This window comes from Rhinatrema bivittatum, chromosome 4, assembly GCF_901001135.1.
Source record: "Rhinatrema bivittatum chromosome 4, aRhiBiv1.1, whole genome shotgun sequence".
Classification (NCBI taxonomy): Eukaryota; Metazoa; Chordata; class Amphibia; order Gymnophiona; family Rhinatrematidae; genus Rhinatrema; species Rhinatrema bivittatum.
In genome coordinates, this window is record NC_042618.1 from 121727807 (window position 1) to 121753506 (window position 25700).

The window sequence follows — 25700 nt, forward strand, 5'->3', positions numbered from 1 at the left end:
GGCCTGTTTGTGGCTCTCGAATACTGGAATGGGCCACCCCTGGACTAGAGTGATTCTTAGCCAATGGCTGGGTGAATATGTGTGGCATAAAAAGGAAAGGACTGGTGCGAAACTTGCTGGGCAGACTGGATGGGCCATTTGGTCTTCTTCTGCCGTCATTTCTATGTTTCTATGTATGTCTGAGGAAGGGAATCTGGGAGCCTGGAGGAGCCCAGCCAGGGAAGTGGTGTTACATTTGGAAAATGCAATCCTGAGGGGGGAGCACCAAATATACAGTTGAGCAGAGGAGTCCTAGGTGCTTCCAATAGCCCTAAGGTGAACAGGAGTAAGGAGTGTATCTGGAATCATCATGCAGAAGTTGTGATTTAGAGTGAGAAGATGTTTGGAGTCTGGAAGTAATCTGGAAGTGGTACAAAGGAACTATGTTAGGACATGGCTAGACCAAGGAGAAGAGATACTCGGGACCAACATTGGCCCAATGGACAAGGGGTGTACAGTTCCTGGAGCTGCTCCTGGAGTGTAATGACTGGAGTTTGAGCTGCTTCAGAAACGTGAGTACTGTTTTGAGTGACTTCTGTAAAAGTGGAGAAATATATCTAGGAACCCCTCTAAGGTCCAAGAAGTGAGCGACCTGGTGGAGAGCTTTTTTGGTGTGGGTGGAATGAGAGACGCTGCCCCTGAAGAGAGATCTTAGAAAAGAAGCTTGAGAGAGAGTAAACTGGGACCAGAGAGGTTCTGGAAATTTAGAAGAAGAGTATAATTGCAACATCTGAAGAGTATAATATTTGAGTCTGCTATTTTTGGGAGAAACAATAACTATGGAAAAGAAAATTGACTGAGTGGCGTGGGCAGTGCACTTATTTAGAGAGGGCCTCAGCCCAGTTTGGCCTTACAAGGAAACCTGTCCCTAGCTCTTGCCCAGAGACAATGTGTTCCCCACCCTCAGAGAGCTACCCCAGTGCTCCCCAGGGAAAGGGGGGTTACAATTATATAACTACTTTAATCCAGCCTGAGACTGTTCATAGCTGCCCCAGATGAAAAGCGTTATCTATGCCTGCAGCAATTCCAAACAGAGGAAAGATTCCCTCGTTCTTTCATAATTCAGAGAAATGGATTGGGACTGGATTCAGCTCTTTAATAGACCCCCACTTCTATAACAAGTGCGACAGCATTAACCACAAATTAATCAGGACCAACATGATCTTCTTTCTTGGGCTGGCTAGGGAAGGAAAAGCAGCTGAAGAGCACTCACTACACTCAGAAAGGATAAAGGAGAGGAGAGATAGAAGGGCTGCCCTTATGAAGACACGGTGCCGATGCAATATCATGGGTTTAGGCTAGCACACAGGTTAGCTCGTGATTGGAAGTGTTAGGCTAACACCCGATGCAAAAAAGGAGATTAGCACGTCCAAAACGCACATCCAAACATGCTCGTAGCTAATAGCGCTCATCACATGTAAATTCCATGTAGATGAGACTATTAGCTATTGCCCTGATGCAAAAAAAAAAACACTGGGCACCCATTGTGCATATTTTTACACGTAAGAATTAATGCCAGCCCTGGAGCTGGCGTTAAGTCTTGATGTGCGTCAAGGGCTCAAAAAAAAGCAGAAATGGCATGGAAAAAAAAATCCTGGCAGTCAGGTTAGGAAAACAGTTGCTCAATTTATGACTGGCCGTTTTCCTAACCCATGGCTGTGTGCAGGTTAGAATGGCAGACGCTCATTAATTGAGCATCCATTTTCCTAGCCTGCGCACAGCCACATCTCTTGGGCCCCCAATGCCATGGACGTGCTAGGGACACACAATTTATCCCTAGCGCATTCTTTTTAGTGTGGCAGCTCATTTGCCTATTGCATCAGGCGCCCAGGAGAGAGAGTGCATGCGTTGAAAAAACGTGTGCCCAGTTGGACGCATGTTTTTCACGCCTGATATTGTATTGGCCCACCAGTGGCAAGCCAAAAGGCACAGGAAATAGCAGAACACTGGAATCTGGAAAGAGATGCATAGGTAATGTAGGAAACTGCCTCTGCCGCCAATATTTCATAGGCGCCAGAGCATAGCTCCAGCTGGCATGCTTTCTTCCAGGCCTGCTAGCAGTACTGACCCTACAGCAGCAGAAACTAGATCAAGCAATTTCAGTGTGGGGCTTCGTGAGCCCTCATGCACTGACAGGCTCTGCGATGCCCTTCCCCCTCCTCCCACCCAGGCTTCCTGTTATCCTGGAAACCCATGCAAGAGAGCCATGATGAGAACCAAGTTCTGTAAATGCTCACAGGTCTGAGATGGTTGCTGGGATTCCTGAGCAGGCCAGGGAAAGACTTAAAGACATCAGCATAGTCCACGGCTATTTCAGTTTTGCAGGCCATGCCGAGCGAACGCCTTTGGATTTCGTTCCTGCTCACCAGCCCCTCTACCTGAGTTCCTGCTCCAACTCTAGCTGCTGCTTGTCCTTGCAAACCACTTTATGCTCATGCTGCATGGAGTCACAAGGCTGCCCCATACCATTGAGGCTGTGTGCACCCAGGCAGCACATCTACCTATGCAACTGTGGCAGAAGCTTCATGCTCTGACACGATTTTCATCATTGGGATGTCATTCGTATTCTCAGACTATGGCCCTAGCAGGCTTGAGTGGTGAGTCTACACCAGAGGGAATTCCAGACTGGGGAGTCATTGCCAAGGGGCAGCTCTATGGGCAGTGGCTAGCATTATCAGGCAGCAGGGACTAGCAGGACAAGAATATGGGGGTGGGTAGTCATACACAGATGGCAGCCAGGCAGTAAACAATTTCAAGGGGATGGGATGAGGCTGCGGTGGAGGCTCGATGGTATAACAACATCGAGGGCTCGTCATTTACAGTCTCCAGTGAGACTGACATCGTTCTTTTGAAGCTCCAGCAACTCTGTAAGTGTTATGAGGGGGTCCCAGAGAAGAAGGGTGGACCTATTCCCATATCCCCCCTCCACTTACTTGGGATGGGTAGGTGGTGTGTCTAGCAGAGCATGAAGTGAAATGGGGAGGGGGGAGAGTAAGAAAGTTTCCACCGCATATCCCAATCCTTTTACCCCCATTTCACAATCAATCGCGTGAGAATCAGTGCTGGGGTGCCCCATACTCTGCATCCAGTGAGCTCACAGTCCAGGGAGCATATGGTCTGGGCCCGTGAGAGGAGCTGGTTTTCCCGGCAAGCCTATACTCTGGATTGGCACAACCCAATGGAGGCCACTGCCCCCCCCCCCCTACCATATTGTTTTTGCTTCCTGTTCTGCCTGAACATTTGGGCCCCCATCTGTCTCATCTTCAAGATTGAAAGCAGCAGGACTGGCTATGGGAGTGTAATGGAGCATATCTCTGTTGATGGTCAGGAGCTGGGTTTCTACACGGTCCTCCCCTGAGATTATGTCGCTTGGGCTCATCTTCCGGGTTGTCATGGCCACATGGGGGCATGCAGCATCTTGGTGTGTGTAGTGGGCATGTAGCCCAGGACATGGCTTTACTTGCCATCTGCCTGCCTAGGCGGAGGGGTTCTACATTGGAACTGCTTTTTTAACTCAGTGTCAAAGTCCCTGTTTTGGAACCTTAAAAATGCAGATTTAAACCCTGAGATCCAAAGAAAAGAAAACAGAATGGATGGCGAATGTGTAATTTTAGTTGTCCCCTGGAGTATATTAGGCTGGTCCACTCATTCTCATTTAATAGGCCCAGCAGGGATTGCTCCATCTACCAGCTGACACCCCAGAGGCACTTTCATACTGTGGATCCCAGTACCCCCCCACAGAGCAGGTGTTGCATGAATGCAGTGGCCTTTGGCTGTGGGTAGTTCATGTGGTCTTGATCTGTCGCCAAGCACCACCTCTCATAAGCCTCAGTGGAGTTTCTGTTTCTACTTCCTCCTCCTCACCCCACCTGTTTTCTCTTTTCAGGGCTCCTGTTCGTTGAGTGACAAACGGGCCATGGACCGCCCACTTGGCCTATTTTAAGCCTTTTTGTAGGAATTCCAGAAGTCTATCCTGCTTCAAAACTTGATTGTTAATCCCCCAGCCGGGGCACTTAAAATGATGAGAAGGTCTGGTGCCTGTGTACGCCGAGTGCCAGTCTCTAAGTCTCAATGTAATTTACTTGGATGTTAGTAAAGCTTTTGATACAGTCCCACATAGAAGACTCATCAACAAAATGAGAAGCTTGGGAATCAGCTCCAAGGTGATGGCGTGGATTACAAACTGGTTGATGGATAGAAGACAGCGGGTGATGGTAAATGGAACCTACTCTGAAGAGAGAATGGTGTTAAGTGGAGTGCCACAGGGATCGGTGTTGGGACTGGTTCTGTTCAACATCTTCGTGAGCAACATTGCGGAAGGGATAGAAGATAAAGTTTGTCTATTTGCAGATGATACTAAGATATGCAACAGAGTGGACACGCTGGAAGGAGTAGAGAGAATGAGACGGGATTTAAGGAAGCTGGAAGAGTTGTCAAAGATATGGCAGCTGGGATTCAATGTCAAGGGCAGAGTCATGCATCTGGGGTGTGGTAATCTGAAAGAACTGTATGTGTTGGGGGGTGAAGGGCTGATGTGCATGGAGCAGGAGAGAGGCCTTGGGGTGATAGTGTCTAACGACCTGAAGTCGACAAAGCAGTGTGACATGGCAATAGCCAAAGCCAGGAGAATTCTGGGCTGCATAGAGAGAGGAACATCTAGTAAGAAAAGGAAAGCGATAATCCCCTTGTACAGGTCCTTGGTGAGGCCTCAACTGGAGTACTGTGTTCAGTTCTGGAAACCATATCTCAAAGGAGACAGAGACAGGATGAAGGTGGTCCAGAGAAGAGTGACCAAAATGGTGGGTGGTCTCCATTGAATGACTTATGAGGAGAGGTTGAAGAACCTGAATATGTTTACCATGGAGGAGAGGAGGAGCAGGGGTGATATGATACAGACCTTCAGATACTTGAAAGGTTTTAATGATCCATGGTCGTCAACAAACCTTTTCAATTGGAAACAATTTTTTTGAACTAGGGGTCACAATTTGAAACTCCAGGGTGGAAGATTTAGAACCAATGTCAGGAAATATTTCTTCACTGAGAGGGTGGTAGATGCCTGGAATGCCCTTCCAGAGGAAGTGGTGAAGACTAAAACTGAAGGATTTCAAAGGGGCATGGGATAAACACTGTGGATCCCTAAAGGCTAGAGGATGGGAATAAATAAAACAGCTTGGGGGTAACCTGCACAGCGTGGCAGTTATTACCCTTAACAGAAACGTGGGAGTAACCTGCATGGGAAGCTTGCTGGGCAGACTAGATGGACCATTTTGATCTTTTTCTGCTGACATTACTATGTTACTATGTAAGTCTTAGGGTTGAAGAAAGTGAGTCAAACAGATGGCATAGAGGACCTGGGCTGGGGTAGAAGGGGGTGTATATTCTTTTGTTGTGCTAGAAAGGAAAGCCATCAATCTGGGAATCCCCTCTATGAATTTGGTTTTCCCCTCTCTCAACAGTGATTACTGGCATTCAAAGTGCTCCCCTTCTCCTAAAATCAAGATCCACACCAAGTTATATTTGAAATATTAAGCTTCTGGGGTTATCAGCCAACAACTATTTGCAAGATGAAAGAGGGTTAATAATTACTGAATTTTATCAGAGTTCACAGGCTTTCACAATTAAATATGTATTAGCAAGTTATACCAAATGTCAAAGAATTTCTCCAGTCTGCCATCAGGCTCTACACTACTCTTTATTTGTACTCCAATAGAAATATGTTGCTCACATTTCTATAACACCTCAAAAATCTCATACTCACAATATTATACCTCACCAAGAAGTTAGTATATTTAAATCAAATCACAGAAAATATTTTTTCACTCAGTGCAGTTAAGCTCTGGAATTATTTGCCAGAGGATGTGCTAAAGGCAGTTAGTGTAGCTGGGTTTATCAAAGATTTGGACAAGTTCTTAAAGATTCATAAACCATTATTAATGAGATAGACTTGGGAAAAGCCATGACTTATCCCTGGGTGTTAACAGCATGGGATATAGCTACATTTGGGATCCTGCCAGGTACTTATGACCTGGATAAGCCCCTGTTGGAAACAGGATACTGGACATGTTGGATTTTCGATCTGAATCCAGTATGGCCATTCTTCTGTTCTTAAACTCCTCTCCAGCATTAACAACAGCTTCTGTCCAAGTCAAATTCTCATAGTGGGCCAACAGAGGACTCCCTTTTCCTGGGCATAGTCCCTCTGTTCCCCAGCAATTTTCACAGACTTTCCCGATGTCCCTGATACACTCCTCCTTGTGAGTTCCTCTCTATTCTGTTATTTTTCAAAACCTGGAATAGGGCCAAGTCCTCCTGGCCTTCCTCCATTAGGAAACCTTGGAATGGGTCCCCTGATAATTCTTTATTAGAGGAACTCCTCTTCAGCCTCAGGCCTCTCCCCTTGAGGGGGGAAAGCCCCTGCAAGGCCCATTCCTAAAATAAAGGGTCTTTCTGGGCTCCATCCAGACTCCTAGGCCGTCCTGGCGTCTCCTGGTATGTCTTCCCGCCAAACCTTGAACCAAGATTTCTCTCGAGCACTCCCTCCAGAGGATCCTTTTCCCAATCCTCTTAAAGGAACTGACCTGTTACATAACCCATCATGAACTTTATCTAGAAACTTTCCATTGAAGCATATACAACAAGCTCAGCTTCCATTTACTGGGCACTCTAATGGCAGTTTACTGGTACTGCACATTTAACAAATTTTCTCCAGTTTTCCCATAAAGACACCTTGGGAGCTCCCTCACCTAAAAGCTATCCCAGACAATGACATACTGCAAGACATGGACCCAATTTGTGGTCCCATCACATAATCAGCCCACTCTGTGTGTTCCTCAAAGCTATCTATGAGATCCGCACTGAATTTCATGAAACTGCGGAATATAAGATGCATAAACAAATCTGAATCCTCCAGCACCACGCCATGCCTCCTAAGTAAAAATCCTTCTAGATGCCACTCGGGGATCTAAATTCTCCATTCTTGCCTCCTAAGTACTTTGGATCCTAGGAGCACCTTTTTACACAATTCTTTAAGATTTACTGCTTACATTTATCGCTGCGAGCAAAGGCTAAAGCCAGGAAATTAAGAATGTATGACTTTTTATTACCTATTTTGTGTTTTTAAGGCCTTTTAATGTGCAGTGTTAGTGTCTAGTTTAGTATTTAAGTTACTGATATTTTTTTTTAGCAATTTTACTTGTTTATAATGAGATATTTTAGGACCTAGTGTTTGTTTTAAATTTTAGCTATTTTAAAATGTTATTTATTCAAAAATTTTGTCTGGATCATATTTGTTGTTATTCACTTTTATGTATTGTAAACCGTTACGATGGTATGTCCTAGTGACAGTATAGAAAACGTAATAAATAATTACATATATAGTATGTAATATATAACTGCAAATTTTACATTATTACAGGGTCTCTCTTGTTCTAGAGGAGGGGGCTTCAGGCAATGCTCTGAGCACAAGCAGTTGTAGCCTGGGGGGGAGCTCTCCTAGTAACAGACTGCTGTGAACCTTGAACAAAGGCTGGAGTCACAGATGCCTTGTCAGCTAGAATTACACTTGCTAATGAAAATGCGTCCCCGTCACCAAATTTGATTTTCTCAAATTTCATACTGGGACAGGGTAGCAGCTGTTGCACTTGACTTGTTTGGTAAGAACTAGTGCTCTGTGATTTCTCTGTCTGTCATGCTCTGAAATATTATTCCTGGCAGGGTCCTTTTGGAATAACTTTTTCTTATGGAGAGGAAAGATGAAAGTTTTCCTCCATCTCAGGTGAGATGTTCATGAAAGGATGAATGCTAATGAAGGCAGCCCTATCATGTCCAGCAGGGAGGGATTTCTCTACAGGGCTTAGGATAATATGGAAGTTGTAGCAGGCAGCCAGTGTTTTATTGCAGGTTGGTATTTGGATTCTTCTGAAGGTAGAGCCTGGAAATGCCCATGAAATCGTGAGATCTGTAGGTTTACCAATCTAACTGTACATTAGCATAATATTGCAGTCTCCTCATGTTTAATGAGACACAGCCCAAATCATTCTGATCCCAGTCTTACTTTAATAGTGTTTGCTATTGCCAGTTTCCTTGTTTTTGTTTGGGTTTTATAGTAAACAGGCCTACAAAGCCCACAGTGCATTTTGCTAAGGATTCCATAAACAGGGCTAATCTGAAATCTCAGGATGCCATGCAATTAATTTTGCAATAGTGAGGATAGGAGAACTGGTTGCCTCTCCTCCCATGTAACAGTTCCTGGTGAAGAGAAAGGAAGTAACTCAAGATTGTAGTCTCTGCTGTCCCTGGCACGATTCTCAGTGTCCTAGCAACAGGAACAGGGCCAATTGGACAGGCAATGCAAGCTTGGCAAAGTAATAATAATAATAATAATAATAATAAAAAATCAAAATACAAATAAATAATCATTATTGCAACCTGGTTGTGGTTTTGGTTCTGATTTCCCTTGTGGCTGCTGCCACCGTGTGGCTGCTGCTCTGCCTTCCTTTCCATAGATACAGATCCAAGAAACTTTATTGGCATGACAATTTGTACATGTGTTGCCAAAGTAATCCATAATTTATTTTATTTATTTATTTATTTATTTAACACGTTTTCTAGACTGTCATTTAGTAAAACTTTCACAACGGTTTACATGATTAAGAAAATAAATACATCACTTCAATATAAAATAATCTATAAATACATAAGAACAGAGGTTGATATAGAGAGGAAAAATATACATAATAGGGTCAACAGTGAAATAATATGTCAAACAGTACACGGCATGTATTGGACTCATGGTAACCCAGAGGAAGGTGGTTAAAATAGCAGTAACACAGCTATCAAAACTTAACTCACTGCTGCATTATAAACTTGATAGTTTATACTGCAAGTAAAATACAACCAATAGAGCAAAGCACATGTACCATGTATTCAGAGATCAATTTAGGGTCTGGATTGTTTTCATTTTGCCCTTGGCAACTACTTACCAGCTTCTCAGGAAAAAACAGAGAGGAGAAACAATTATGTGTTTTAACCAAAGATATAATTTTATTTATGTAGCTTATACTTAAAAAAAAACATTTCTTCAACCATGAAAATATTAAATCAAGTGTACATTGAAAGAATGCAAATGATGATCTGATTGTTTTGTAACAGGAAAAACAAACAGAATTTCCTGAATGCCCTGTCCCTTTCCTTAAGAGTTTAGACTTTTTGTTAGTGTAACTTTCTTCCTTGATAGGGGTCCAGTTCCTGAAGTCTTCTTCTTTAGGAATAGTGTTCTGGCTCCACAGCTTTTAGGAGTCCATTACTGCACCTGAAAGGAAAGGTTCCACAATTTGAGCCCTGCAACCACTCAGATTTCCATTGGCCTTGGGCTTACAGTTGGTAGCCCAGATTTGCAGCCTCCTCCAGAGGTCTGTACAGGACTGAGAAATGCATTTTACAAACTTTTAGCATACTGTTCACTTTTCTATTAGCTTTTATTGTCAAAGTATTACAATATTTTACACAGGTTTACATCTGTGGCCATTCTCCTGTTTCGGTGCTTTATCGTAGACTAGAAGTGCTACGGGTCTGGATTCAGGTCTGGGTGCGGAGGGAGATTTCTCTTCCGAGGCCCCTGGCATTGTCTATTAACCACTTCTGTGGCTATTTCACAATTAAAATCAAAACTCACCAGGAGGTGCCAAATAGTGAACAACAATAGTAGGGGAAGCCAAATTCAGAACAATTGGAAGAAACCGGGAGGAACAAAGAGGTCCCTCATCCCCTAATAAGGTCCCTCATCCCCTAATAAGGCAACAAAGGGGGGAAAAACCACTCGAGTCTATAATAGGTGTTCAAATGAAATAGTCTTTACTGTAACTTAAAAGGGATGATCCAGGCTACAATACCAAAAATCAAAAAAAGCATCAGAAATATGATGGCAATGAATATTATTTTCAATTAGTCCATCTCACTTCCCTTACACCATTATCCATGGAGAAAAACGTTCTCACCCTTTAATGTTGGGTAACTGGAACAGGGCTCCATCATAAAGTCAACAGCAAGGTGGCATAAGCCCAGCAGGGTAGCAATCCTCAATTACAAAAACATCCAAAACTCTACTTTGGTCAAGCTCTTAAACTTCTTTTTCAACTGGGAAGATTCTCAAGAGGGGTTAGCCCCTTGAGTCCTTATCTCAAAATATCTCAATTTCTTCTTACCCTTGCTTCTTCAGATTTCTCAGGCAACAAGATCCTTGCCCCATATCCTTTAAGATACCAGGGCTATGCCCTTCCCTTCAAACTGGTCAAGTTAAAAGTCCAAAAATCTTATTTGGAAGTCCATCAATGTACAAATATGAAAAAATGATGAGCAGAGGGCCACAAAAAAGTATTTGTCAAGCTTCTCTTGAGACCCTGTGAAGAATCTCAAATCTTCCTCAAGATCCTGGGTGGATCCAAACTTTTCAATAATGACTGAAATCCTGAAGGGATTTCCTCCTCCTAAACTGAAATCTTGAGGGGGATCTCCTACTCCTCCAACAACTTGCTTGAGATTCTTGCAAATCTCCAACTGCTCTCCTCACTGACTCTTAAGCTTCTCCTTCCCTCTCACTTTGAGATCCTGGAGACTCTCTAGCAGTGACTCCTATATCTTACTCGGTCACCTTCCCACTAAAGCACTGAGCATGCTCCGGGGGATTATATACTCTAAATGCCATACCCCCAAAAAGGTGGGATTACTGCAATGGGAGGAATTCTACAATACAAAACTCCTCCTACTATCCCTGGCTAGAAAATCACTGGGAAATTTTAGTGACTGGCGAAGCCCGGTCTTACATCTATAGAAATACAATATTATCTGGAAGTGAAACTGATACCATCAGTTGTGCTTCTTAAAATTATTTAGCCTACAGCTATTGATTTGCTGCCTCTTGGTGGTGGGGGGGAGGGGGGGAGGGGTCTATGCAGGACTGAGAAAATACCACCCTCCTGCTGGCTAAATGCATTTATTCCAGTGCAGTTTCTCCAACTACTGAGCAACATCTGACCGAGCATACATTTTGCCCTCCTAGGCCTGGATTTATCAACACAATAAGTGCTAGAATTGTTGTATTGCAATAACTTTTTAGTAGGTTTAAGGAGAGAGAGAGAGAGAGAGACTAGCCATAATGCCTTCACGAGGCCCACCTAGTCACTCGAGGTGAGGTTTAGGTATTAGTGTAGGTGTTAGGGGCCACTTTGACATTCAAAGTGAGATGTACGAACAGAACAGTGCTCTCTTGTGAAGATATGATCAAGCTAGGTTGAGAGAACATTGCACAAATCTCATCTTTGTGTGAGTTTCCTCACTCCGAAGGTCATCAAATCTTCTCAAGAGAGCACTGTTCTGTTCGTACATCTCACTTTGAATGTCAAAGTGGCCCCTAACCCCTACACTAATACCTAAACCTCACGCTCGATGCAATGTTCTACCTAGCGTGAAGGCATTATGGCTAGTCTCTCTCTCTCTCTCAGCTCACCACAGCTTCACAAAAATATGAGCCCAGCCCACTTGGCCAAAATATCCTCCCCTTTTTCTCATTTGCAACGCACCAAACGTTATGGCATTTTTGCATGCGTTAAAGGCGTTTTTTGCATGCGAAAACGCCATATAGCACTTTGATAAATGACCCCCTTAATTCTTCTTAAAGAGAATCCCACTTTGTAAGTACATAGGAACATGAGAACATGCCATATTGGATCAGACCAAGGGTCCATCAAGCCCAGCATCCTGTTTCCAACAGTGGCCAATCCAAGTTACAAGTACCTGGCAAGTACCCAAACATTAAAAAGATCCCAAGCTACTTTTCCTTATTGATAAAAAGCAGACACTATTTTTTTTAAACCCAGTTACACTAACTGTCATGACCACATCCTCTGGCAATGAAATATTCACTATTGAACATGTTTTTAAAGGGAGGTCTTCTACAGTCTATTACCTATAGGTTGCCAGTTCAAATCCAGGCCAGTGTAAAATGAGTTAATGTTCCCAGTTCAGTTCTTGCTGAATATGATTCTAAATCACTAAAACAACCACCATAATTGCAATAGCTTGCACCTTTGTTGACTGTCGCATCAAAGTGTCTGGGTTTGAATTATCTTGAAAATGCATACCCTTTTCCTAATAGAAGTGAGCCCCTCTCTCCGGAGCAGAGTTGAGGCAGGACACAGAAGACTGCATTGCCGTTGCTAAAGCTACTATTGTGCTTGGTCCATAGCCAATGGAAGATTTTGATACCCAGCATTGTCAATCCTGCATCATTCATAAGTGATAAAATTCACTAGAAAAAATTTAGTATTACAAAAAGAGATCTTGGGGGAAAAATGGGAGATACTTTTCATCTACCATTCAAATACATTAATAGAAGTAAGGGAGAAAGTGCAAGAAGTTGGGCATTTATAGCCAAATAAAGCAAGAATGCAACAATAACTCAAGATGCTACTAGTGTTCATTGTGAGAGAAGAATAAATCAGACTGAAATACAGAACATGATGAAAGATAAGACCAGCATGCTCTATCTGCATCCTTCTGCAATTCCAAAAACCTCAGCTAAGCTCTGACTTTCCTTTCACCTCTCCACAACCAAGGAAGGACCCTGTATGCTTTTCCTATGTCTTCTTGAATTCTGTTACTTTTTTTTTTTTTTGCTTTCCCTATTTCCACTGGGAGGCCATTTGATGCAACTACTACCCTTTCCATGACAAAATATTTTCTAATGTTACTCCTGAGTCTGTCCCCTTTAGACCTCATGTCATGACCTCCTGTACTAGCACTTTCCACTGAAAAATGTTTGCTTTTTGTCTGTTATTTATACCTTTGAGGTATTTAAATGTCTGAGTCCTGTTCCCTCCATCTCCTATGCTCTAGTCTTGGGTATTCATATGTAGATCTTTATGACCCAGTTCACAAGGATCACCATTTTGGTGGCCCTTCACTGGACTACCTCCAAGTCTATATTCATTTGGAGGTGTCAACAGTCATTCTGAAATGCACCTATGACTATTCCACATAAAAATTGTATTTAATACCTTAACATTTAGACAAGGGATTTATGTGATCTTGAAAGCTTATGAACAATTCCATTAGATAATTCTTATATTTGTCCAATAAAAGATATCACAACCTGCAAAAAATATAACTTCAAGTGAATTAAGAGACTGAAAGAGAAGACCTTCTCTTTCTGGGTTACTGGTTTTCAGGGCGATGGTGTTGGGGGGGGGGGGGCTATTAAATATCTATAAATATGTTTTATTATTTTCTCATGTTTTATTTTCATAGTTCTCATATGCTGGGGTGAACAACATTTAGCCTAACCTGGCTGTTTTTAAAAATGATATAATTGCATGGCTCATGCCATTCTCAAAATTATATACATTGTTGGATCAAGGAGTTCACACAGATATTGCTGTCTGTATATTACATACATTTATCATCTGTTGTAACCCCGCCTTGACAGAGTCTAGGCAAACAAAGAAAGAGCTAAACCAGAGACGGCCAACTTCAATGTTCAACAGCCACAAACAGGTCTGGCTTTCAGCATAACCACAATGAATATGCATGGCATACATTTGCATACAATAGAAGCAGTGGATGCAAATCTATCCCATGCATATTCATTGTGGATATGCTGAAAACCAGACTTATTTGTGGCTCTTGAGAACCAGAGCTGGCCAATGGCCACCCCTGACCACTGCAGTTCGGCTGATTCTAAATATGGCAGACTACTGTATGGGTGTTGGAGGATCCTGTTTGGGTCACATCCATCACAGGTGAATTATGCCAGTTCATGTTTTACTAGAAGAGAATTAACATTAAAAGATTTTCTCAGCATGTCTGGTGCCTTTGGTAGGATTTGTTAGGTCACACATAAGAACATGACATACTGGGTCAGACCAAGGGTCCATCAAGCCCAGCATCCTGTTTCCAACAGTGGCCAATCCAGGCCATAAGAACCTGGCAAGTACCCAAAAACTAAGTCTGTCCCATGTTATTGTTGCTAATAATAGCAGTGGCTATTTTCTAAGTCAACTTAATTAATAGCAGGTAATGGACTTCTCCTCCAAGAACTTATCCAATCCTTTTTTTTAAACACAGCTACACTAACTGCACTAACCACATCCTCAGGCAACAAATTCCAGAGTTTAATTGTGTGTTGAGTAAAAAAGAACTTTCTCCAATTAGTTTTAAATGTGCCACATGCTAACTTTGTGGAGTGCCCCCTAGTCTTTCTATTATCCGAAAGAGTAAATAACTGATTCACATTTACCCATTCTAGACCTCTCATGATTTTAAACATCTCTATCATATCCCCCATCAGCCATCTCTTCTCCAAGCTGAAAAGTCCTAACCTCTTTAGTCTTTAGCTGTTCCATTCCCTGTATCATTTTGGTCGCCCTTCTCTGTACCTTCTCCATTGCAACTATATCTTTTTTGAGATGCAGCGACCAGAATTGTACACAGTATTCAAGGTGCAGTCTCACCATGGAGCGATAAGGAGGCATTATGACATTTTCCTGTCTATTCACCATTCCCTTTCTAATAATTCCCAACATTCTGTTTGCTTTTTTGACTGCCGCAGCACACTGACCCGATGTCAATGTGTTATTCGCTATGACGCCTAGATCTCTTTCTTGGGTGGTAGCTTCTAATATGGAACCTAACATTGTGTAACTATAGCATGGGTTATTTTTCCCTATATGCATCACCTTGCACTTATGCACATTAAATTTCATCTGCCATTTCGATGCCCAATTTTCCAGTCTCACAATGTCTTCCTGCAATTTATCACAATCTGCTTGTGATTTAACTACTCTGAACAATTTTGTATCATCTGCAAACTTGATTATTTCACTTGTCGTATTCCTTTCCAGATCATTTATAAATATATTGAAAATTATGGGTCCCAATACAGATCCCTGAGGCACACCACTGCCCACTCCCTTTCACTGAGAAAATTGTCCATTTAATCCTACTCTCGGTTTCCTGTCTTTTAGCCAGTTTGTAATCCACGAAAGGACATCGCCACCTATGCCATTACTTTTTACTTTTCCTAGAAGCCTCTCATGAGGAACTTTGTCAAACACCTTCTGAAAATCCAGAACCTGTGATAGTTCAGGAAGCATTTTTTATCATGGTCTTACTTTCGACTGAATTTCTTGTATGACAGCCCATCAGTGAAAAATTAAAATGGCAATTTATATGGAAAACTCATTGCATTCCCTGCACTTTGGGGGATTCACTAGATGTAGGCTATGATCCATCATTCTCCTATACCTGTGAGAAAACCCTTGATGATTCCATCCATATGTTCTTTTTCTCTTGTCAGATGCTGTTTTGCAATTTAAATCTTAGACACTCGTTAACTATGACCTTGGCAGGACATCAACTTCCATGTAAAGCAACCAAAGGCATAATCACTATAAAGGCACTAAACAGAGCAAATTTAATGTTGTTGATGATAGATACCTTTTGGATTAAATAGAGAGACTCTGTTTTTATGAAAAGGTGAGAGTGTGTGCTTTTTCTCTGGGTCTGCAGTAAATGCTGCAATAGTTACTTATGGTGCTCTTTGTAGCTTGTAGCATCTACTGTATATGCATGGCAGGGTTTGCATCATTGTATGCAGTATTTGTTACTGCTGTGGAATATAAATCTTCCTTCTATTGTCATTTTGGTCATACAGCCATGATTTACTCGAGTTTTCTGGGGAGCGGTACAAGGTTGTTTTTTGTTTGCTTTTTTTTTTTTTTTTGCTTGCTTGCTTTTAAAACATGAAAAGGCATTTCTGCCCCAAACACATTTGAATGCATTTGGTGGAGAAATTCTAAAGTTGATGAATGCTCAAAAGCTAAATGCACGTCAAGATAAAACTGTAAATTTAAAAGAGCTTAGTATGAAAAATTCCCCAAGGGTATGGATGATGCAGAAGTAATTTGATTTACAGAGACCCATGGCCTAAAGAAACTAAATCCTGGTCAAACTAAATTAAATTCAGTAAACATTGTTAGCACTAATGCACCAGAACAAAATACCTGGCATATATTGTGAGATAAGTAAAGAAGTTTACAAAGGGTTTGTTATAGCACCTGGTGATCTTTCTGGTTATTCCACTGCCACATGATAACACTGCATGCAAGTGACCTTGGTGGTAGCCAGGAATTCTCCCAAGAGGCTCTGTTTCTAACTTTAGTATACAGCTCAGATATTTTTTTTTTCTGTTGGCAGATTTTATTTTGAAATATATCCCCCCCCCCCCCCCCCCCCGAGTACTCTAGTAGGGTTTGCAGTGAATATACCCACATGGAACTGTAAGGCTTGGACATCCCGGTTCAAATACTTTTTAGGATCACTATCTCTGTATCTCTAACGGTTCAGTGAAAGTATTAGCAAATGCCATACAAGGGGGCTTCCTTGCCATATATTATGCAAATAATTAAGATCATTCAACTGTGTGGAGGGGTCTATTCTAAGTTTGGTCACTGGCACTGAAACATAAGATGGCTTACTTAAGGAAAAGCTTTTGCTTGTTTTTTTTTTTTTAGCCTCCCTCTTTTTCTTCGCCCGTACACCCCTGTGCACAGCTGGCTAGTCAGGGTGACGCAGGAACCCTTGCTCACCTAGGGGCGCATTTTAAGAGCCCTGCTCGCCGGTGAGCCTATTTTACATAGGCCTACCAGCGCGCGCAGAGCCCCGGGACTCGCGGAAGTCCCGGGGTTTTCTGAGGGGGCGTGTCGGGGCGGGCCCGAACCGCGCGGCGTTTTCGGGGCGTGTCGGGAGCGGTCCGGGGGCGGGCCCGGGGGCGTGGCCGCGCCCTCCGGACCCGCCCCCAGGTCGCGTCCCGGCGCGCTAGCGGCCCGCTGGCGCGCGGGGATTTACGTCTCCCTCCAGGAGGCGTAAATCCCCCGACAAAGGTAAGGGGGGGTTTAGACAGGGCCGGGCGGGTGGGTTAGGTATGGGAAGGGAGGGGAAGGTGAGGGGAGGGCAAAAGAAAGTTCCCTCTGAGGCCACTCTGATTTCGGAGCGGCCTCGGAGGGAACGGGGTAGGCTGCGCGGCTCGGCGCGCGCCGGCTATACGGAATTGATAGCCTTGCGCGCGCCGATCCAGGATTTTAGCGGATACGCGCGGCTACACACGTATCTACTAAAATCCCGCGTACTTTTGCTTGCGCCTGATGCGCCAGCAAAAGTACGCCTATTCGCGCGGTCTGAAAATCTACCCCTTAAGGGTGGAGAAAAGCCTCCTTGGTGGCTGAACCCTAGGGCTGATCTTGCAGTAAAAGGGGGGGGGTCACCCCAGTAGATGCAGCTGCCTTCCCTGCCTCATCAGGGCTTCTCCGCAAGACGCCCAAACTGCACGGGCCCTGACCCTGACACAAAGGAGGCTTGAACTGGACTCTCTAATACTGAGCCCTGTAGATATCAGTCGCTCTAATTAGAAGTTTGGTCTCCATTTATCATTTTGGGAGGGAGGCTTTTCATGGCTGGTCAGCTACTTCAAAGCAGATTACAGTGTGACAGAGTAGGACAGAGGTTAGGCTGGTTGCACATTATGAAGGATTACATGACAGTGAGGTACATTACAATGAAGTAGATCAGGGCAAAGTTAGAGGGTGTTACAGTAGGGGCATTATATCAAGGTCTTTACATACATCACATTTCTTGAATCTGTCCGTTTCCTAGTTTCTGAGAGTTACAGTTTCTTTCTGATTTGCCAATGCTGATTAGGGGGATAAGATACAGAGAATGCTAGACTTTTGGGTAAACAGCCATGTTTTTAATTGGCATCAGAAGTCTAAGTAGTCACTGATTCCTTGTAAACAGGGATGTGCATTAATTTGAAACGACATAGACTGTTGTTTCTTGTCATTTTCAAAAGGATAGAATTTCAAAATGTTTTTTTCTGTCATTTTTAGCATGTACTCTTTTTGAAACATTTAAAAATGAACAAACAACAAAAATCAACCCTCAGACGATACAAGAAGACATGACATTTTCTGGCCTGCACACACAGTCCATGGATCCAGTGCTGGTTTACAGCAGGCTTGGCACCTGGGTTTTTACCGTTGGCTTGTTATAAGGGATGAAGTGGCTACCTCTTGTAGTTGACTTGACCAAAGATGGTTTGAGGGCTCTGATACCCTTTTATCTTTTTGCTCAGATATACTGGGCCAATGTTTTTCAGTGCCTTGAATGTGTATGATAGGATCCTAAATTTGAGATGTAGCGAAATAGGAAGTCAGTGTAGGGTGATTAGCAGGGGAAAGGCATGTTCCCCTTTTTTTTTTTGCTGCCCATGATTGTTCTGGCTGCAATGTTTTGGAGTACCTGTCGTTTGTGCATGTTTTATTTATTTATTTTTTTTGGTAGCCTTGCATAGATGGCTTTGCAGTAATCGTGCAAGTACTGAGACTTGCATTACTGTTTGGAGGTCGTCTGGTAACAGAAAGAAGTGTAGCTGCTTCACCATTTGGAGGCACCAGAATGCTTTTGTTTGTCACTGCTGCCATTTGGCTCTCCATAGTTCCCTCCCCCCACCCTCACCCCCCCTACACTTCCCCCTTCCCCCGATCCCACACACTCATCTCTAAAACCCCAGGCGGGAGCAAAGTATTCTCTTCCTTGAGGTACTCCCCCATTTTAACTATAAGTTAATTTTCCTGAAGTCTAGAACCCTCACTTTTGAATGAATTTTCATCTCTTGTGCTCTAATACTGAACCACACCATCCAGTGATCATTGGATCCCAGAAGACCATCAACAACAACATCAGAGATACTGTCCACATTGGTAAGCACCAGGTCCAGTATTGCCCCTTCCTGTGTGGCTCCTATTATTAGTTGACAGATGAATTCTCCTTGCAGAGGATCCAGGATCACCCTGCTTCTAAAAGACACTGAAGCTGGGATGGCCCAACCTACATTAGGCAGATTGCAATCCCTTAACAATAGCACCTCCCTTTCATAGCAATTTTGGGAACATCCTCCATTAAATATTTATCCATCTCCTCTGTCTGTGATGGAAGTCTGTATATTACCCCAATATAAATAGATGTTCCATTCCCATAATGCTCCCTCCTTACCTCATTGCTCATTCTGTTGCTTTAATGTTATTTTTATATAATGAAATGAAGAAAAGGGTGCATAGGGGTAACTTGCTGGTGCGGCGGTTACTTCCTTTATGGCTGAATTTTAAATCGGCCTCACGAGTAAACTTCGGCACTTATATGTGTTGCCGGGCCCTGCATGCGCTGCACGCATTTGCAAAAGGGCCCAGCCACGCGCGTAAGAGGCAATACGCGCACAAGTGCCGGGCCCTGAGAAAGGCGCAGGCCAGGGAGCATGTTCAGGGTAGGGAGGGGCAGGGCAGGGAGGGACGGAGGCCAACCAGGACAGCGGCCATTAGCCACTGTCCTGGGAAAGCGCGCTGGCAGTCGGTAGTCGTGCGCAAACTACTTCTGTTCCAGGGGATCAGTAAGTAGTAAAACAAAAAAAATGTAAGTCCCTGGGATGGGTTTAGGGGATGGGGAGGAGAGGGGAAGCGGGAGGGGGTTTCGGTAAGGGGGTATGGAATTTCCTTCCCAGTCCGCTCCTTAATTGGAAAGGACTGGAAGGGAACTGGGGAAGGACCGATTGCGTAGCCGCACGTAATTTAGTAAAATACCCCCCCCTGCATGCGCCACCCGCACATGTGCACGCATGTTATAAAATCCGCGCATCCATGTGCATGTTCTGGGAACTCCACGCACATGAACGTGTGCGCGCTCCTTTTAAAATCTACCCTTTAACCAATAACCCTTGATACTTTTGATGTATCTGCAATATTGCTCTCCGCTTCAACGGCAGTGGGAAAAGGGGGGAGTTGGATTCAGACACCAGCCAATGAGGGCCCCAACTTTTACAATCTGGAGAACTGATAAGCATGGGGGTAACCTGCACGGAGCAGCAGTTACCACCCTTATCAGAAGACAAAGGATTACTACCCTAAACTAAATAAGCCTTGATGCTTTTGATGTAACTACACTATCGCTTTCTGCTTTGATGGCGGTGGGGATGGGGGGTGGGGGCGGAAGATGAATTGGATTCAGATGACCACGAACACAGGCCCTGACTTTTACGGTCTGGGGTAGTGACGCACAGACATAAGTGAAAAAGGACAGGACTGCTTCAAAGGCCAAGTCCATAAGCAAAACACGTCAGCACTGTCTGAATTTTCAAGAAGGCTCATCGAATAACTGCAGGGAGTGGCAATTGCTAGCCTTAAGAGATAACCTGCATGGGGATAACCTGCACGGCACAGCAGATACTACCATAAGAAGCTAGCTGAGCAGATTAGATGGACTATTTGGTCTTTTTCTGCCGTCATTACTATGTTATATAATTGTCATGCCTTCTCCCTTCCTTCCTACTCGGTTCTTCCTGAATAAATTGTAACCCAGTATAACTATATCTCAGTCATGGTTTTCTGTGCACCTAGTCTCTATGACAGCCAGTACATCTAAATCAGCTTCCTCAATGACTGCCTCTAAATTCAGGACTTTAATACCCATACTTTGAGCATTAATGTACAAAACTTTCCGAATGTTGCCTTTTTTTCAATTTCTATATAAATATTTAATGTTTTATTTATCTTAGGGGTTTGTTCACCCATTCCCAATGATTCTAGTTTAAAATCCTCCTCAGTAGGTTTTCCAGTGTGTGTTGGAAGACGCTAGATCCCTTCTTCAACAGATGGACTCCATCTCTGTTCAGCAGTCCTTGAAATATTATCATATGGTCCAGGAAGCCAAAATGCTCTCATTGACACCATCTTTGCAACCATTCATTTATCTCCAGAATGCAAGCTTCCCTGCTTGGGCCTTTATACTTGACTGGGAGGGTGGAGGAGAATAATACCACCTGTGCACCTATCTGCTTTATCCTCTCTCCCAGAGCCACGAAGTCACTTTTAATATGATCTGTGTGGTACCTGGCAGCATCATTTGTGCCAACATGGATGAGCAGCATCGGATAGTAGTCAGTAGGACTGATGATTTTCGGCATTCTCTTCATAATGTCTTGGATTTTGATGCCCAGCAAACAGTACACATCCCAGAACAACATGTCTGGTTGGCAAATGGATGTCTCTGTGCCCCTCAGAAGCAAGTCACTACTATTCTCTGCCTCCTAGGTGCAGTGATTGTTGAGCTCACAGCTTTGGGATCTGTATATTTTGGTTTATCCTCCTTCTCTTTCAGGGCTGCATAATGATTCTTCAACTCAAGGGAAATCAGTCGGGGTGTAGGGTCTAGTAGCTGTAGTAACCTTGGTCCAGTTGTCATTTCATGGTCCACATACACCTTCCCCTGTACTTGAGTTCTCCATCTTTGATGCCTTGATAAGAATTTTATCAATGTAGTCCTCATTCTCCCGGATGCTTATCAGACTCGACGCCAGCTTTCTCAGTTCTGCCATCTGTTCTGCAGATACCTTTCATACTGAATTGGTTCCTCACTGTGGATCAGAACATCTCCTGTTCCAGTAGTAGAAGTGGTAACAGCGGTGTCAACTTTGGCGGTATGTTATTTCCCAGCCATCCTTCAGTTGTTGGTAGCTTTGGTACCTGTTGAAAGCAATGAGAAAGACCTGCCAAAGACCCTGCCTTTTCTTCAACTGTCCCGAACATAAAATTAGCTCCTCTGACACCTCTACTCTCAGAATTCCTGCTTGTGGTCTTGTTTGCTTGCTTACTTGATGCTTGAAAGTATGAAGTGTCTTATCTTATTCTTTCAGACTACAAAGTATACTTATAAATCTATGAGGATTGTAGTTTGGGGTTGTTCCCTTGTAGATTCTTATTACTGAGGGTATAAAAGTAAACCAAAGCAACTAGAAATTATTGTTACCACAAAGATCAAATATGATGCAATTAATTGATTTTTCCTCTGGTTTTTGTAACACTCTTTCTTTGTTTGCTGACCAGTTTATTGAGATTAAATATGTTCATGGAATGGTTTGACCAGATTACTGGGTTGATTTCAAATTTATGAATGAAATTGCTCACTACCTTAGAGCTGGAGGCACGTAATAAGTCAATGAGGTGTACGGTGCTATGGTTAGGTACGAAGTTCATTTGTTGTAAGCCCAGCGCATATGTTGCAGATACAAAATTGGAATCTGCGCTATGTTTTGGGTCTTCAACAGGCAAATTGAAAACCCCTAGCATTAGGAGGTGTGGTGTATCTTAGCTTGATCACTAAATCAAGAAGCTCGTTTTTTGGTTTTTTTTGCTTAGTGTAGTTAAGCCTCATTTAAGAATCTTTTACCCAAATGAAAAGCTTTCCTAAGTGCCCAATGATAAGAAAAAACAAAACATCCCCATGTGTTCTTTTTTTCAGTAATTTAAGCTTTGTGCTCTTCTTCATTATTCTTCCTTGTCCCTGTTTTGTATATGCTCCACTGGATCAATTAACAGCTTTGTACTTAATGCTGCAAAGGCTTTAGCTTAAAAGCACATTTAGATTAAAAAATAACAAAGGGAAGGATAGCAGAACTATAACAAAGAGTATAGTGGGAGGATTTGAAGGCATATGTGCCTTAAAGTGCTGGTGGAGGTGAACACTATGAAAGGTACGTATGCTCCAGTGCTGGATGATGCACTGATAAAATGCTTATTCTCTCAGAACCAAGACGGCAGAATGAAGGGAGGACACATCAGGAGGTATCTTCTGCCTTACTCTTTTCTTGTTATAATTTTCTCTCTCATATCTGAGAGATGGTAAAGAGGAAAGGGAAGCTCCAGGTCAGTCCTTCAGCCTCCCTCAGGATAACCCTTTATGGCAGACTAATATAGAATGATTCCTGATGCAAGCAGCTTCAAATATACCCGGTATGGAGTCTTTGGTATTGAATGAACAATCCTCTAGTCGGATCTTGAAACAATGCTGAGTCAAGGCGCTGCAGCAACACCTGGTCCTCCATTTCCTGATGATTTTGGAGGAGAAGCATTGTCGCCAGCAGTAACGTGCAGAGTGGAGCGACCAATGCAGGAGTGCCTCTATTCTCCCTTCCAAGGGCTTCTGCGGGAGAGTGGTTAAGAGGTTCTGGGATGAGTGAGAGCTCCATGTGCAGCTAATGATGCTGCTGGGGTGAGTTCCCGATCTGTGGATGTTTTTTCATCTGTGCTCACTGGTTTATTGAACAGACCTTTGCCCAAGACGCCTACTGTTATTGCCATGGAGTCCATGTTGTGCATGTTGGTGTCCTGAGAGAAAGCAGTTTCTTCTATGACCGTGCTGACCATTGAAATTCATAAGAAATTACACTGTAATGAAGTTTGTTTGAATACACAGTTTTACAAAATTGGGAGTTTGGAGAAATGCATGGATTGTGTCACTATTCTATAAACAAATTTTGCAATCAAATTCTGTGGCTTTAAGGAGGATTGACAATTTAGAAAATTTCTCCAGGTATTTGACTATAAGAGCTTTGAGTTTTCTGAAGTTACTTCTGAATACCCCTATTGGGATTTTTAGGAAATATCTTTTGAAGATTTTGTAGCTACCCTCAGAAATACTTCCTCCCATCTCTAAAGCCTTTTTTCTATCATCTTCTATGGAAGAAGGCATGAAGTAGATGGTCAAGCAGTTACTCTGAATTTAATGGATATTTTGGAAAGATCTACTGATGCAGAAGTGTTATCTATAGGAACTCTTATTATTACTTTTGCCTTATTCCAAGATAGAGATTCTATAATAAGGCTTTTCTTTAGGAATGGAGCCGCTTTATTTTATGGTCAGAAGGTTTGGTTTTTTCCTGATCTTTCTAGGGCTACTTAGGTCCGTAGGAAAAAGTTTTGTGCTAAGTGTTCAGAGGTTTTGGTCTGTGGGCCTCTTTCATAATTCACTTTCCTTGTAAATGTATTTTGCAATAGAACAGTGTTAAACATATTGGGGCAGATTTTAAAAGGGTTATGCGCGTGTCAAGCCTATTTTGCATAGGCCCAGCGATGCGTGCAAGCCCCGGGACACGCATATGTCCCGGGGCTTTGTGAAAGTGGCTGTGCCAGGGGATTGCGCGCCGGCAGCCGGTCGGCGCGAGCAAGTTACGCCTGCCAGAGGCAGGCATAAAATAACAAAATAAAGGTAGGGGGGATTTAGGTAGGGCTGCGCGCGCATGTTATAAAATCGGGCGTACATTTGTGCGCGCCGGGTAGCGCACACAAATGTAGGCCACGCACACAGATTTAAAAATATGCCCCATTATTTTCTTTGTACTTTCTCAACTGTGCTTTTTCTTAGACTCTGAGAAGTCTCCTTAGGGAACCTAATTGACATTGTTCTCCATATTTTTCAGGCCGATACAGTAAATAGCACTGGAGAGCGGACGAGCGCCTGCTCTCCCGGCACGCGCACAGGCCACTCTCCTGTGCGTGTGATTCAGAAAAATAATTTATTCAAATTAGGGTCCGCGGTAAAAAGAGGCGCTAGGGACACTAGCGCATCCCTAGAGCCTCTTTTTGGACAGGAGCGGCGGCTGTCACCAAGTTTGACAGCCGCCGCTCAATTTTGCCAGCATCAGTTCTCAAACCCGCTGACAGCCATGGAAACCGGACACCAGCAAAATTGAGCGTCCGGTTTTCAACCCGCGTGCCGTGGCCGATTTTAAATTTGTTTTTTTTTTAAATTTTTTATTATTTTAAACTTTTGGGACCTCTGACATAATATCGCTTTGATATTAAATCGGAGGGTGTACAGAAAAGCAGTTTTTGCTGCTTTTCTGTACACTTTCCTGGTGCCGAGAGAAATTAACGGCTACCTTTGGGTAGGCGCTAATTTCTGAAAGTAAAATGTGCGGCTTGGCTGCACATTTTACTTTCTGTATCGTACAGGAATAACTAATAGGGCCATCAACATGCATTTGCATGTTGCGGGTGCTATTAGGTTCGGGGGGGGGGGGGGTTGGACGTGCATTTTCGACACGCTAGTACCCCTTACTGAATAAGGGGTACAGCTAGCTCGTCCAAAACACGCGTCCAAACGCGGGTTAACATTGCGCTCCATCAGAGCATACTGTACTGTATCGGCCTGTTTGTTAGGTAGTGCTGTGTCTCTCCTTTTACTAGGATTCTTTTCACTTTATTTCTTTACATTCTTCAAGCTCAGAACTCTTAGGTTTCCCAAAGATTTTACATATAAACATAACATGTCTGTGAAATCAATACTAAGGGCCCAATTCACTAACGTTTTTCTCCTGTTCTGTGATTATGGGAAAACATCTGGATGAATCAGACTAACTGTTCAATTACAGAATTAAAAAGAATAATTATATTTTTTAAGTGTTGATTAGGATCAGAGTGGCTGAAGTTCCTGAGAGAATGAAAGAAAAGGAGAGAGAAAAAATTGTCTTAATTATATAGAACTTATTCAAGTATGATAATAACAACTTGACTTTTAAAATGAAGGAAGATACCAAGTTTACTAATATTAGAAAGTGGGACATTACTTGTTTACATATTGTTTCAAGAACATTTTGAATTCCATTAAGGGCCTGATTCATTCTGCATCTATGGAGAAAAAAAAAGCTCAGTGAATCAGGCCTTACATGTATTTCTTACTTGTATTGCACATCTATGTACACTGCACTATATAAAGGTCAAGGTCAT

The 25700-nt window shown here is 43.1% G+C and overlaps 1 long non-coding RNA gene across 1 annotated transcript in view; it reads right to left on the reverse strand.

Annotated features, from left to right (window-relative positions):
* Positions 1–9068: 9068 nt before the first annotated feature.
* Positions 9069–25700, reverse strand: part of LOC115089365 — a 42074-nt gene continuing 25442 nt past the window's right edge. The window contains exon 3 of the long non-coding RNA XR_003856083.1: positions 9069–9349. This is a non-coding gene — a long non-coding RNA (uncharacterized LOC115089365). The remainder of the gene's footprint in view (positions 9350–25700) is intronic.